The sequence below is a fragment of the Antechinus flavipes genome, chromosome 1 (assembly GCF_016432865.1).
Source record: "Antechinus flavipes isolate AdamAnt ecotype Samford, QLD, Australia chromosome 1, AdamAnt_v2, whole genome shotgun sequence".
Classification (NCBI taxonomy): Eukaryota; Metazoa; Chordata; class Mammalia; order Dasyuromorphia; family Dasyuridae; genus Antechinus; species Antechinus flavipes.
The window spans coordinates 660,583,930-660,598,731 of record NC_067398.1 but is presented as its reverse complement, the minus strand read 5'-3'; positions in this window follow the sequence as shown (position 1 = coordinate 660,598,731).

Genomic DNA, 14,802 nt, shown 5'->3' with positions numbered 1-14,802 from the left:
GAGTTTCTACAATGGGAGTCTCCCAGATTCCTTTCTCCCCACCCCGTTCCACTTCTATTGGTAGAAGAAACAGTCATATTAATGAAGTTACAAATCAGTCAGTTAACAAACATTCATTAAGTGCTTTCTGTATGCTATACTATGGTAAATTAGGGATCCAAAAAAAAAAAAAAAAAAAAAAGGCCAAAGCACCTAAACTGTGTCTATCTTCAAGAAACTTAGGTAGAAATAAGAAAAACCGTGTAAAGATATAGTTAATTGTTTCCCGAAAGATAACCAGACATGAAACATCTGCATAGAGTTCTGGATTTATAGTCAGGAAGACCTGAGTTTGATTCCTATCACAGATTGTTTTTAGCTGTTAACTCTGAGTTGTTCAATGGAAGGTCAAATACTAAAGCTGAAGGAGGAACATCACTTTAAGATGAAACCTTAGGAATCATTTTATAGAAACAATTGAGACCTCCAGAGATTCAAAAGTTGGATATGACTGAAAAGTGACTAAACGGCAAGCTGTGAAATAAAACTAGAAAGGTAAATAGAACCCAAACTGGAAGATTTTGAATAGCTAAAGAGTTTATATTTTATTGAGTAGGAAGTGGGGAGCTTCTAAAACATTTTAAAACTTGGATCAAAACTACTGATCCTCAAGGGGTACAAAGGATAGAAGTAGCAGAAAGATGCATTTGGCCTCCCTGTAAGGAAATATTTCCTCACAATCTGAGTAAAATAAGCTATTTTGGGAGAGAATGGAAGCCAATTAAGTACTTGTATAGGTATGAACTAGATAGTTATGAGACTTTGATTCCTATTAAATTTCATCTTTTTAGGATTTTTTTCCATTTTCCATTTCCATTTGATTCTAATTTAGCCCAATATTTTAAGGTTTATAGATCATTTTGGACCTTTATTCTATAATCCAACATAAATCCATAAATTCAATAAGCATATCTTCTTTATTCCATTCAAGTCATTGGTAAAAAAAAAAAAAAATGGTCAAAAGATGATCAATGATAGAGCCCTATGGTACTCCAATAGAAATCTCCTTCTAGGGTTCATGAATTGTTATTTTTTGACTCAGAGCAAATATGGAGTAGGAATCATCCTAACTGATCATTCAGCCATAATGCTCCAGATTGTTAAAGGTTTTTATAAAATGTCCTGAAGACATCCTAGGATCTCAAAAAGAGAACATGGAGGCCATTATTTTACATGAAGAGAAAACTGGGGCCTGTTTAAGTTAAGTGACTTACACAAGGTCAAAGCCCTTCTAATTAAAGTTAGTGCTTTTTCCATTATGGCAGATTTTTAAAATTTAGTTATATTATACCAGTTCCCTAGTAACTCAATAAGAAAAGGAAATAACTCAATTAGAAAATGAATTAAAAACTTGTTTTTATAAAACTAATGCAAACAAGATTAGAAGGGAAGCAACAAACTGGGAAAACATCGTCACAGTTAAAGGTTCTGATAAAGGCCTCATGTCCAAAATATATAGAGAACCGACTCAAATTTATAAGAAATCAAGCCATTCTCCAATTGATAAATGGTCAAAGGATATGAACAATTTTCAGATGATGAAATTGAAACTATTACCACTCATATGAAAGAGTGTTCTAAATCACTATTGATCAGAGAAATACAAATTAAGACAACTCTGAGATACCACTACACACCTGTCAGATTGGGTAAGATGACAGGAAAAAATAATGATGCATGTTGGAGGGGTTGCGGGAAAACTGGGACACTGATGCATTGTTGGTGGAGTTGTGAATGAATCCAACCATTCTGGAGAGCAATCTGGAATTATGCCCAAAAAGTTATCAAACTGTGCATACCCTTTGATCCAGCAGTGTTTCTACTGGGCTTATACCCCAAAGAGATACTAAAGAAGGGAAAGGGACCTGTATGTGCCAAAATGTTTGTGGCAGCTCTGTTTGTAGTGGCTAGAAGCTGGAAAATGAATGGATGTCCATCAATTGGAGAATGGCTGGGTAAATTGTGGTATATGAACGTTATGGAATATTATTGCTCTGTAAGGAATGACCAGCAGGATGAATACAGAGAGGCTTGGAGAAACTTAGATGAACTGATGCTAAGTGAAATGAGCAGAACCAGGAGATCATTATATATCTCAACAATGATACTGTATGAGGATGTATTCTGATGGAAGTGGATTTCTTTGACAAAGAAACCTAACTGAGTTTCAATTGATAAATGATGGACAGAAGCAGCTACATCCAAAGAAAGAACACTGGGAAATGAATGTGAACTATTTGCATTTTTGTTTTTCTTCCCGGGTTATTTTTATCTTCTGAATCCAATTCTCCCTGTGCAACAAGAGAACTGTTCGGTTCTGCAAACATATATTGTATCTAGGATATACTGCAACATATCTAACATGTAGGACTGCTTGCCATCTAGGGGAGAGGTAGAAAGAGGGAGGGGAAAAATCGGAACAGAAGCGAGTGCAAGGACTAATGTAAAAAATTACCCTGGCATGGATTCTGTCAGTATAAAGTTATTATAAAATAAAATTTTTTTAAAAAACTTGTTTTTAATCTAATCAATCAATAAATCAATATTTAGCAAGCCCCTACTAGGTGCCAGGGACTGTGCTAAGCTCAGAATACAAAAAAAGGAAAAAGCTTGTCCCTCCTTCAAGGAGTTTACAATCTAATGGGAGAAACAACATGCTAAGAAATGTGTGTGTATGAAATAATATATATATATACACATACACATACACACATATATATGAAATACTTAACAGAGGGAAGGCACTAGAATTAAGAGGGATGATTCCTTGCTGGCTTTAAATGACCATTGTTCCCCTTTCTCAGCATTTATAAATGTGCATAGTGGGAGAGGAGGATTTTTATCTGCATGGCTACTGAGGGTGCAGTCCCTGCATGGGACACCAGATAGCGCTCCAAACTGGAGCCTCTTCAACATGGGACTTAGTCTCCATGTCTTCAATACTTTGCAGCATAAACAAAGTGTTGTGCCTGGGTGTTGAGCCAGATTGAATCAATCCATCATAAACTTTTTTTTTTTTTTGGGGGGGGGGGGCACTGTGACTTTTTTATTATAGCTTTTTATTTACAAGTTATATGCATGGGCAATTTTTCAGCACTGACCCTTGCAAAAGGTCTTCTGTTCCAACTTTTCCCCTCCTTCCCCCTTCCCCCTCCCCCAGATGGCAGGTAGACCAATACATGTTAAATATGTTAAAGTATAAATCATAAATGTTTATTAAGCACCTACTATATGTTAGGCACTGTGCTAAAAAATTGAAAGTGAAATTAAGTTGGAGAAGTTGAGACTGGATCGTGAAGGCCCTTGAGTGATACATGAAGAAGGCTGGACTTTATTCTATAGGCAATGGGGAGTCACTGAGGTTTTTGAGTTGGGAGAGGACAGGTACCATAATCTTCAAAGGAACAATCCAAAAATTTTCTTGTAGAACGTGAAAGATGGGTTGGAAAAGAAGAGATTAGAGACAGGCAGACCAGTCAATAGCCTGTTTCTATTCCAAGGTGTTGGTCTTTAGTTTCTTTAGGTGATTGTTCAAATGACCAAAAGAGCTTCTGCTCATCTTCCATGTAAGCTTTGATTTAGGTCTTGCATGAAAATTCTTCCTTATCGAATGAAGGGCTGAAGTAGGCATTCAATATCCCTTCTCTCTATGATAAGTATAATCAAGACGAGTTATTCTTAACAAGATCCTCATATTGCCTAAGACCAGCCTGAAATAAACCAAAACCATTTATCAGAGTTTTGTGTGACATTCAAGAATTGCTATCAAGATGATAGGAAGAAGTCCCAGAAAAATCAGGTCTGTTGAATATTGATTTCAGTGGAAAGTCTCCTTTGAGGATAGAGACCCTCTCTTATTTGTTGACTTTTATAAAATTTTATTTTATAACTTTATAACATTGCTGTTGCTGTTTCTAACTCCGAAGGACTCCCTGTCATGTTTGGCAGTTTGAGATTACTTTAGCATTGAATCACCTAGAATTATAAACTTATCTTCTTTTGGCACGTTGATGATGAGGGTCTTCTGATATTGATAAACTTTTTCCTTCAAGGGTCATTATGGTGGGGTATAGGCAGTGATGGCTTGGCACTTTCCTGCAAGTAGCAATTGAATTATCATGTTATTCATTCCTTTTGATAGGCATACAAGCTTGTTGACTAGATTAATTTTGATTGAAAAACCTATCCCAGCTCTATATCCCAAAGAAATTATAAACGAGGGAAGAGGATCCATACATGCAAAACTGTTTATAAGCAATTATTTTTGTGGTGAAAGAGAATTGGAAAATGAGTGCACGCTCATCCACTGGAGAATGGCTGAATAAGTTATGGGGTATGAAAATAATGGAATATTGTTATTTTATAAGAAATGATGAATAGGCTGATTTTAGAAAAGCCTGGTAAGATTTGTTTGAACTGATGCTAAACAAGTAGAACCAGAGAAACACAGAACAGAGCAAAACATAGTACACAGGAACAGCTTTGTTGTGTCATGATTAACTATGATAGACTTGGCTCTTCACAACAATTTCAGTTCCAACAAAGTTTGAATGGAAAATGCCATCTGTATCCAGAGAAAGAATTATGGAGACTGAATACAGATTGAAGCATATTATTTTCACCCTTTTTTTTTCCTTTTGTTTTCTCATTCTAATGTTTTTATCCTTTTGTTCTGATTATTCTCTCCCAAGATGACTAATATGGAAATATGGAAAAAAATTAATGTATGTATATAATCTAAAAAACAATTTTTTTTAAAACTACCCCAGCTTCACAGAATACTCACTATCTTTGCAGTCACTATAGAAAAATGTTTCCAACTCCTGCTTTGGTAAACTGGCCAAGTTTACCATTGTCTTGGAAAGATTCTGAAGATCACCTAGCAGGATAAGGTACCAGATACCAGATCTTTCTCAAACTGAACTGCCAACTATTCAAAATCTGCTACAAAAATCCAAACCCTGATGATCAGCCACATTGGTCACATGCCAAACATAAGCTTGCCTAAAGTACTATTTTAGGAGAATTCACACAAGGCAAGTGCACACATGGTGGTCAAAAGAAGCAGGACACTCTCAAGTTCTCTCTACAGAACTTTGGAATTGATTGTATAGTGGGAAATGCTGGCAAAGGACTGCCAGGAATGACATGCCCTCATAAAAAAGGTGCTGTGCTCTATGAGCAAAGCAGAATAGAAGCACCTCAAAAGAAACTCAGTATGCACAAAGTTAGAGAATCCACGCCAAATGTTCACGTGGACTATTTGTGCTCAAACTATGGCAGAATGTTCCAAGCACGGGCCACAGCTGTGAACACTATAACTTCACTCTAGCATAGTGATGTCATTTTGGTCCTCTGTGAGACCAAAGAACAGCAATCAATCCACGCCAAAACCTCCATCCACTTTCCCCAACTTATTCCTTTAACAAAGAAAGACCTAATTTGATAGCAAATGTATAGATCATAATAGATGTAACATTTAACATTCTTCTAAGAGGATGGGAAGAGTATTTTATTATCTGCCTACTTTTACCCCTACCAAAGCTTCATTTCATTTAATCTGAGTTTAGCTGTTTATTCTTAAACAGTTTGATATAGTAAATAGATTATTTTTCTTGGAATAAGGAAGATCTTGTCTCAAATGTTTATCATCTCTGATCCAGGGAAAGTCTTTTAACTGTCGAACCTCAGGTTTTTCATCTGTAAAATAGGGATAGTAATTGTGGAGAATTTATATCATAGGGTTTTGGTGAGGATAAAATGATATTTGCAAAGCTCTTTGAAAGTAAATTTGAGTTTTTCAAAGATGAATGTTGAAAACTATCTGTATATATTTAGAAAAATAAAATATTATTAAAAAGAAACTAAACGAGTTTTGATTTAATAATAATAGTTAGGATTTATATGCATCTACTATGTGCTAAGTACTATATAAATTGTGGTTTTATTCTCACAACTCTGGGAGATAAGTGGTATTATTTCATTTTACAGTGGTAAATTGAGGCAGACTGAAATTAAATAACTAACCCACAGTTACACAGTAAATGTATGAGGCTGGATTTGAACCCGGATCGTCTTAACTTCAGGCACAATGCTTTATCCACTATATAACCTCACTACCTAATTTTTGTTTCTTTCAAAGAAATTTCCATATGGCTATTGAGAGATAGTATTTGTTCTTATAACCACTATTTGTATTGTTTGACCACTTATCTTCTGGGGAATGGCTTCTCTATCAATTTTCTATATGTCCTGGATATCAAAGATATTTGATATATTTTTTTAAATTAATGATTTATTTTCTTATCCTATGATGGATTTTGTTCAAGGAAGAGGGTTTTATTTTTATGTAATTAAACTGTCCATTTTATCTTTTGTGATCTTACTGTTTCTTGTTTGATTATGAATTCTGTTAACTATAGTTCTGAAAGAAATGTTTAGAATTTTAGTTTTTAAATTAATTTTCTTTTTTGCAATTCACAAAAATCTACCTTCTTTCTCTACCATTCCTTTGCAAAGGAAAGGAAAAAAATACACACGCACATATATAAAATGTATATAACAGATATGTATAGTAAAAAGCAAAATATATTCTTTGATTGGCCATGTCTAGAAAAATATGAGTTTTAACAGCGTTTTGTGTGACATACACAAGAAATGTTCCATAATGTAGCAGACAAACTGAATTCATTGAGCATTGATTTTGGTGGAGCTCCCTTCAGTTCTTTTCAGATTTTTAGAATTATAAAATCTTTCTTTGAGCAGCAAGGTATGACGATTATTGTTATTCTTCTGTTTTTAGTTACTCTGTTGTGGATAAAATATCTGGTATAGGAGTCAGGAACATATGAGTTGAAATCTGGCTTCAGACTTCTTAGTAGCTGTGTGATCCAGGGCAAGTCACTTAACCCTGTTTGCCTCAGTTTCTTCATCTGTAAAATGAGCTGGAGGAAGAAAATGGCCAAACACTCCAGTCTCGTTGCCAAGAAAACCCCAAATGAGGTCACAAAGGGCCGGACAAGCCTGAGGACTGAACATTTGTCCACGTGGACCCTTATTCCACAGCTAGATGGCGCAGCAGACCTCTGGAGTCAAAAAAATCTGAATTCCCATCCAATCTCCGATATTACTTATGTGACCACCGGGGCTTTTAAATCGTTCAGCCTCTGTCAGCTTCGGTTTCATCATCAGCTAATGGGGATCTTATGACAGCTATATTAGGTCAGTTTAAAGCTTTGCCTTAAGGAAGACTCGTTATTGTCTCTGTTATTTCACCGAAAGGAAGCTTTCGGCTTCCTTTTGTGTATTATGTTGCCCCATTTGATTGTAAACTCCTTGAGGGCAGGGGCTGTCTTTCTTTATTTATTTTGTGCCTTATTTATATTGTGCCTAGATTACTGAGTTTGGGGAACTTTGAGAACTCTAGTTTGATTGTGGAACATAGTGCAGGTAAAGAGGAGTAAAGTTTGGAAAGTGAGGCTGGAGCCAAACAATAAAGGACTTTACTTCCCAAGCTGAAGCGCTTTTATTTTATCCAAAAGGCAATAGGGAGCTATTGAAGCTTCATGAGTAGGAAAGGTCAAGCCCATACTTTGAAGATTATTTAGGTAGTTTTTCCAGTATGAAAAAGATAGGGAGCAAGGATTTCTGTTAGGACAAGTATTCTTGACTTTTTTGTGTGTGTCAGAAAAATCTGGTGAAGTCTAGGGATCTCTTCTCAGAATAAAATAAAATAATTTTGTTGTTGTTGTTCAGTCACACCTTTTGGTAGAACTGCTTCCAAGTAGCCAAATGGATTTGCACAGTTTACTTTATATGGTTGTTACTATTGTTCAGTTATTTCAATCATGGTCAACTCTTTATGATCCTACTCGGGGTTTTCTTGGCAGATACTGAAAAGGTTTGCCATTTTCTTCTCATTTTTACCCATAAGGAAACTGGGGCAAACAGGGGTAAGTGACTTGCACCAGCAGAAGTATCTGAAACCAGATTTGAATTTAGGAAGACAGGTCTCCAAGTCCAACGCCTGGCTGTCCCTATAAAATCAAAAGGATTAAAAAGAAAATCAATTATATCGAAATATAGTTATTAAAATATATATAAAAAACAAGTTTGAGGTTTATAGTTTAAAAACTACTGAGATAGTTAGGTGATGCAGTGGATAAAGCACCAGCCCTGAAGTCAGGAGGACCTGAGTTCAAATGTGACCTCAGACACGTAACACTTTCTAGTTGCGTGACCTTGGGCAAGTCATTTAACCCCAATTGCCTCAGCAGATAAATAAATAAAGTCATTTTTTTAAATTAAAAAAACTACTGAGTTAGAAAGTTATTTCAATGAGAAAGAAGGAATGAAAGTCTAAACCAGGTTGTAGCTCTGTAAGTCAATTAACATTTATTTATTTAATAGATAGTAAGCCAAGTCTCAGGCAGCTAGATGGTGCAGTGGTTTCAGTGCTGGAATCAGGAAGGCTCATGTGCCTGAGTTCAACTTTAGCCATAGACTCTTACTAGCTCAGTTCCTTACTTGTCATTAACCCCATCTGCCTCAGTTTCCTTATTTGTTAAATGAATTGTAGAAAGAAATGGCAACCCACTCCAGTATCTTTGCCAAAAAACACCCCCAAAACTCAAATGAGGTCATGAAGAGTTAGACACAACTGAAAAGGACTGAACAACAATAATGGGGAAGGCGCCGGACTAAACTCAGGGGATACAAAGTAAAACAGAAACCGAACAAACCAGTCCCTGTCTTCAAGCTTACAGGCTAACAGAGGAGACAACAAGAGAATAATCTTAAGCAAGTTATAGACAGGATCAGTTGGACATGACAAAGGCAAGGCATTAGCATTAAGAGGAATTGGGAAAGGTTTCCGGTAGAATTTTAAGGAATTTAAAGAATAAAGGGATTTTAAGGAGATGAGAAGGTAGAATATTCCAAGTCTGGTCCAGCCACTGGAAATGCCTGGAGACCGGACATGGAGTGTCCCGTGCAAGGAGCAGCGATGAAGCTTGTGCTGGAGGCCATGTATGGAGGGGATAAGGGGTAAGAGGTCTGGAGAGGTAGGAGAGGGCCAGGCTGGGAAGGCTTTCCGGCCAAACAGAAGAGGACGTGGAAACCTTGGAGATGGGAAAGAAGGTGGCCATCTCAAGGCAAACAGGAGGGTTGGGAGGGGAACCTAATTTAAGCAGAAGGTGCCGGGCTCCTCTGTGGATGAGTCCAGTTGGACCCTAGCACCGAGACCCTCTTAGGGCCCCACACTAATCGAGCCGGTCACATCCCATTGAGATGAGGTCACATCACTTGCAGCCAGTGACTGAGTCAGCCGGGGGCTGAAAGCAAGTTTTCTGACCCAGAATCCACGAGGACATTTCTTCTCAGGGACACGAATTCCTGCCCTTGCTTCCCCTCTCCGCCCCCCATCCCTCGGGGTAAAGAGGCTTTTGGAAGGGGGGGGACAGCTTGAGTCTCTCAGTTCCTGCCACCGTGGTCTGTGGGTATCTGCCGTTCGGGGGATGTTGTTCACCCACTCGGCCCTGGTTGAGCAAGACGGGCAGCCATCGGTTCAGCGCCAGCGCTTTATGTTCGACTGACCCGAGCTTCCGCGCAGCGGGCGCCCAAACCATTTAATGCAAACATTTTTGTGCCCAGCTCGTTTGAGCCAAGCATTTGTGTTCCTGGCCGCGGGGCAGGAATGCAGCCCGGGTCTGAGGGACTGGGGGAGGGGACAGGCCAGACACATGCGCTCTCCGCAGGAGAAGGGAGGCTGTTTGGATATATTCAAAGGTATTTATTAGCGCCACTGGATAGCCCCGGTCTTTGAAAATCCCCGAGTTGATGAAAGGGAAGAGAGGCCTGGCTTTGGGCCTACTGCGGATCCCGCCGGGCCTACTGCGGATCCCGCCAGGCCTCCCGCGGGCCCGAAATGGTTCGTTTTTGTTCCGACACCGGGCCTAGGACCAAAGGGTCATCTTTCTCTAGCTTCTGGCCCCTCATCATAGAAGAACATTTATGTACAGGGTTGTATTCATATTGAACAAAAACATGGAAAGTATCCATTCCCTCTTCCAGGAAAATCACCCATCCAGTTCCCTCTCCAAAAAACAAACAAATAAAAAACATTTAAAGTTGAAGGAGAGGCAAAAAGGAAAAGATGGAGAGTAGCAGCTTAGGGGACAGCTGTCACCCTCTCTAGTTAATCCTTTTGTATTTATTTGATTCTCCTCTCCTTCCAGCAGAAGGGACCATTTTTCATTGTCATAGTTCCGTGTGACTTTAGAGACCATCTCTTCCAAGGATTCTTTTCCCCCCCTGAAGCAATTGGGGTTAAGTGACTTGCCCAGGGTCACACAGCTAGGAAGTGTTAAGTGTCAGAGGTCACATTTGAACTCAGGTCCTCCTGACTTCAGGGCTGGTACTCTATCCACTGAGCCACCTCGCTGACCCTCTTCCAAGGATTCTTAATCTTTTTTTGGCTCATGGACCCTATTGGGCAGGTTGGTAAAACCTATGGACCTTCTCAGGATGTTTTCAAATGCATAAAATAAAATACTGAGGAACACAAAGAAAAACAATTATACTGAAATAGCAATGGGGCTTTCTCCTATCCAGAGTCATAGTATTGTTGTTGGTCATTTATTTCAGTTGTGTCTAACACTCCACGACCCCATTTGAGGTTTTCTTGGCAAAGATAATGGAGTGATTGGCCATTTCCTTTTCCAGCTCATTTGACAAATGAGGAAACTGAGGCAAATAAGGTAAAGGGACTTGCTGGGGGTCACCCAGTTAGTAAGTGTCTGAGGCTGGATTTGAACTCAGGAAGATGAGTTTTCCTGACTCCTGTGCTAGCACTCTGTGCACTATGGCACCACCTACTATGGACCCCAGCTTTAGAACCCCTTATGTAGTCCACCCAACTCATTATATGTATATATGAAGAACCTGTAATGGCTTGGCCAAATTTACACAGCTAAGTCAATGGCTGAGCTAGGACATAGTAGGTATTTAATACTGGCTTAAATAGCTGGTTTTGTTGAAAGTTTACTAAGAGAGATTTTGTCAAGCTGAGTCCTGATAGTGAGGGTCACAGTAAAGAAAGGATCATTGATCTGAACTGGCCATGTTTGCCTACAGAATTACCTTAATCACTCAGGCTTCTGCGGGAAGCAGACTGGACCATTTGGGGGCTACCTGGGAAGACCATCTGTGCTTTCTCCCATCTGCAAGACTTGAGAATAAAGGCTGTCTTGTGCTGAGGCAGATAGGATTCAGCTGAAAATTCTGTTTTCATTCTTGGGAGTGTCCTTGTCTAAAGGCAGTTTTGAGGGGAAGATGATTCTTTCTATATTATTCACTTCCAGCCTGTGTCCAGCTACTAAAATCCTGCCCTGATATCTTCTTGTATCCAGGTCTTGCCAAGCTGCAAAGGTACCATGTGAGACTCCCTGTGTCTTATCAGAGAGCTCGTGCCAGCTGGTTCAGGGAGACTTTATCCCCAACTTGGCTGCATTATGATGATTTTTGCTTTTTGGTCATACAACTCTGGAAGGATCATCTGACATGGAGTGCAATCTGCTTTGAGGAGGGGAATTGCCACAATGAGAAAAATCATAGATCCCAGAAGGATTGCAGTGAATAGGAAGGGCCACAGAAATCTAATTTCCCAATCCTAATAACACATCAAAGTCTGGAAGGTGTCTTAAGAGGCTAGCTAGTCCAAGTTCCTCATTTTAAATGAAGAAATTAAGGCAACATCATGTTGTGATGTTGCACACAGGGAACAAACATCTCAGATAAAATGTGAACCTTGAAACTCTAATGGGGTTCTTAACCTTCAGTGTTTCCTGGTCTCCCTTGACAGTATGACGAAGCCTACAGGAAAATGTTTTTAAATGGCTAATATGAAATATACAGGATTACAAAGGAAATTAATTATATTGAAATATAGTTATCAAAAAAAATTTTAAACTAAGTTCACAAGTGAATACTCTTGCCATTGGATCATGCTGTTTCCAATTGCCATCTTTATTTTCTTAAATGAAAATATTCCTGTGGGTAGGGTCAGGCTTGGGCTTGGGTAGGAAGCCCAGTTTGAGAGAATTCCCCATCTGGCTCCAGTTGTCCCCCACTGGTGCTCCTAAATTGCTTTGGGATAGCAATTAGTCACCTGATGAGCTCAGATCCATGTAATCTGATGACTGTTCTAGCAGCCTTGCTGCCCAAATGAGCAATCCTGAGTTGTCATTTCCCTCCCCCCTTCCCACTATCTCCATTGCAAAGGCAGCCCTGCCTCTCCCATTTCCCCCCTTTCCCCAGGAGATATTAGTATTTTTCTCTTTTCTGATAATCCCTGTATTTAATTAGATTCATATGGTTTTGCTAAATTCTACATCTAAAACTATCCATTTAAAAGATTGCTCTGACCTTCTGTGAAATATTCCACTATGTCCCAGACACTTTGTAAGCACAGCTCACTCTTCATGTTATCTTATAATAATTCACATTTCCTCTATGTAGAGTTGCTTTACATATATTATTTGATTCTCAGGGCAACTCTGAGAGGTAAGAGTTACTATTTACCCCATTTTGCAGATGTTGAAACTAAGGGGGAAGGATGGTCAGTCTCCTGATTGTCCTAATATCATGTGTGTAGTAGATAAATCTGAATCCAACTTCTTCAGATTTCCAGTCCAAAGTGTTCCTCTACACCCCTCCAACCCCACTGGGGTGCATTGTTGATCTGGGGAATTAAAAACAATTGATAAACCTGCATCTGTTTTGGATAAATTAAAAAAAAAAAACAATGTTTAATGAAAAACGAAAAGAAAATTAGTATATTATAATCCCTCAAAGTGTTTTATCTGTAAAATGGGGTCACAATGGAGCTAGTGATCCTTGTTCTAGTGACTGACCTCATGGGGATGTTAGGAAGAAAATGCTTTGTAAACTTGAATGTGCTATAGAAATATTAGCTATTTCTTTTCAACAATGAGATGATCCAGATCAGCTCTAATGATCTTGTGATGAAGAGAGCCATCTACAGAGAGAGGACTGTGGGAACTGAATGTGGATCAGTGAGTGTGCTTTTTACATAGCATTTTCACTCTTGTTGTTTGTTTGCATTTTATTTTCTTATTTTTTCCTTTTTGATTCGATTTTTCTTGTGCTGCAAGAAAATTGTATAAATAGCATTTTATCTTTTCTAATTTTTTCCTTTTTGATTCGATTTTTCTTGCACAGCAAGATAATTGTATAAATATGTATGTATATATTGGATTTAACATATTTGTTTTACCTTGTTTAACATATATTGGATTACTTGCTATCTAGGGGAGGGGATGAGGGAAGGAGAGAAAATTGGAACACAAGGTTTTGTAAGGGTCAATGTTGAAAAATTATCCATGCATATCTTTTGAAAATTAAAAAGCTTTAATAGAAAAAAAGAAGCATGAGCCATTTCTATTACTGGAAAGAACACTGGATTTCTAATCAGAAGACTTTTACATCTCCCTATTACATTTATATAGCCTTTGCAAGTTGTTACCCCTCTGAGGGTTTGTTAAAAGATGACTTGAGGTCCCTTTTGCTGCTCTAACCTTTGATGATTCCGGATGGAGTAGAATGGGATGAGAGACAAGCTGAGGGGGATGTAAATATCTATAATTCACACCTTTCTCTAGCCTTTGATACTGGAACCCATTTTCTGATTCTGCCATATTGTTATAGGGCCTTGAACTTTCTCCCAGCTTATGTGGGTCAGACCTAGAAGAAGCTGCCTCAGAATGGGGGACTCCTGACTGTTCCCTAGGAGGCTCGGTGTACAGATGGCCGGAGGAGGGAGGTGCCTGCTCCCAGACCCTCCCTCCCTCCTCTCTCTGTGGTGACTGGCAGCTGCCCTGGTCCCGCCAAAAAAGGACAGGCTGTTCTTGGCCGCGGGGGATCTGGAACTTCCCTTTGTTCTCGGCGCCCGGAATATGGCCGGGCAGATCAAGTACACCTTACACACACACAAGACAGGAAGTCTCACCTCAGAGCTGGTAGTCCTGTCCGTTTCTGGGTATCGGGTAGCAGGACATGATTGGGGGAGGGTCTCTTTCATCAGGGAGGACCATTGGATGCCCCAGGGCTCCTGGGAGGCCGCTGCTCCTTCCTCTGAGCTAGGCGGGGAAAATTCATGCCCAGGATCCTCTGAGCCACAGTTCTATCCCAGAGGGTCAACAAATGTGGCGGGTACAGCCCTGTGAGAGAAGGGGCCGGATGTGCCGTAGGAGAGCACGGGACTTGTTGGATATATTTTCATGGACTAAATAGTGGGGAAGGGGAGTGGGCAGGATGCTCACTCAAGGGACTCCCTCCAGCAGATCCGTATATTCCTTACATACCAAATCCTAGATTTAGAACTCTAAGGAAGCTCTTTTTTGGGGAGGGGCTGGCAGAACTGAGACCTAGAAAAAGGGAGGAATTTGTCCAAGATTCATTTCCTTTGCCAGCAAATCCAGTTGTCTTTCCACCACATAATGGCTTCATCTGTGTTTGGCTAGGGAAAGGATTGATAATTCTAGGAAAACTCTTGATTTGAGGGGGTACTGTTTAGGAAGTTGGGAGCAGGGCAATGAAGTGTGAGAACCCTCTAGGGAGGGCAGGAAGTGAGCTTGTCCCTTAAGTGCTTCTCAGAAGGATTTCCAGTTGGTCCACCTGGGTCTCTGGCCTTCCTTTGTTACCAACCCGCTCCCTCAGCCCCTACCACACAGGAAACCCACCCTT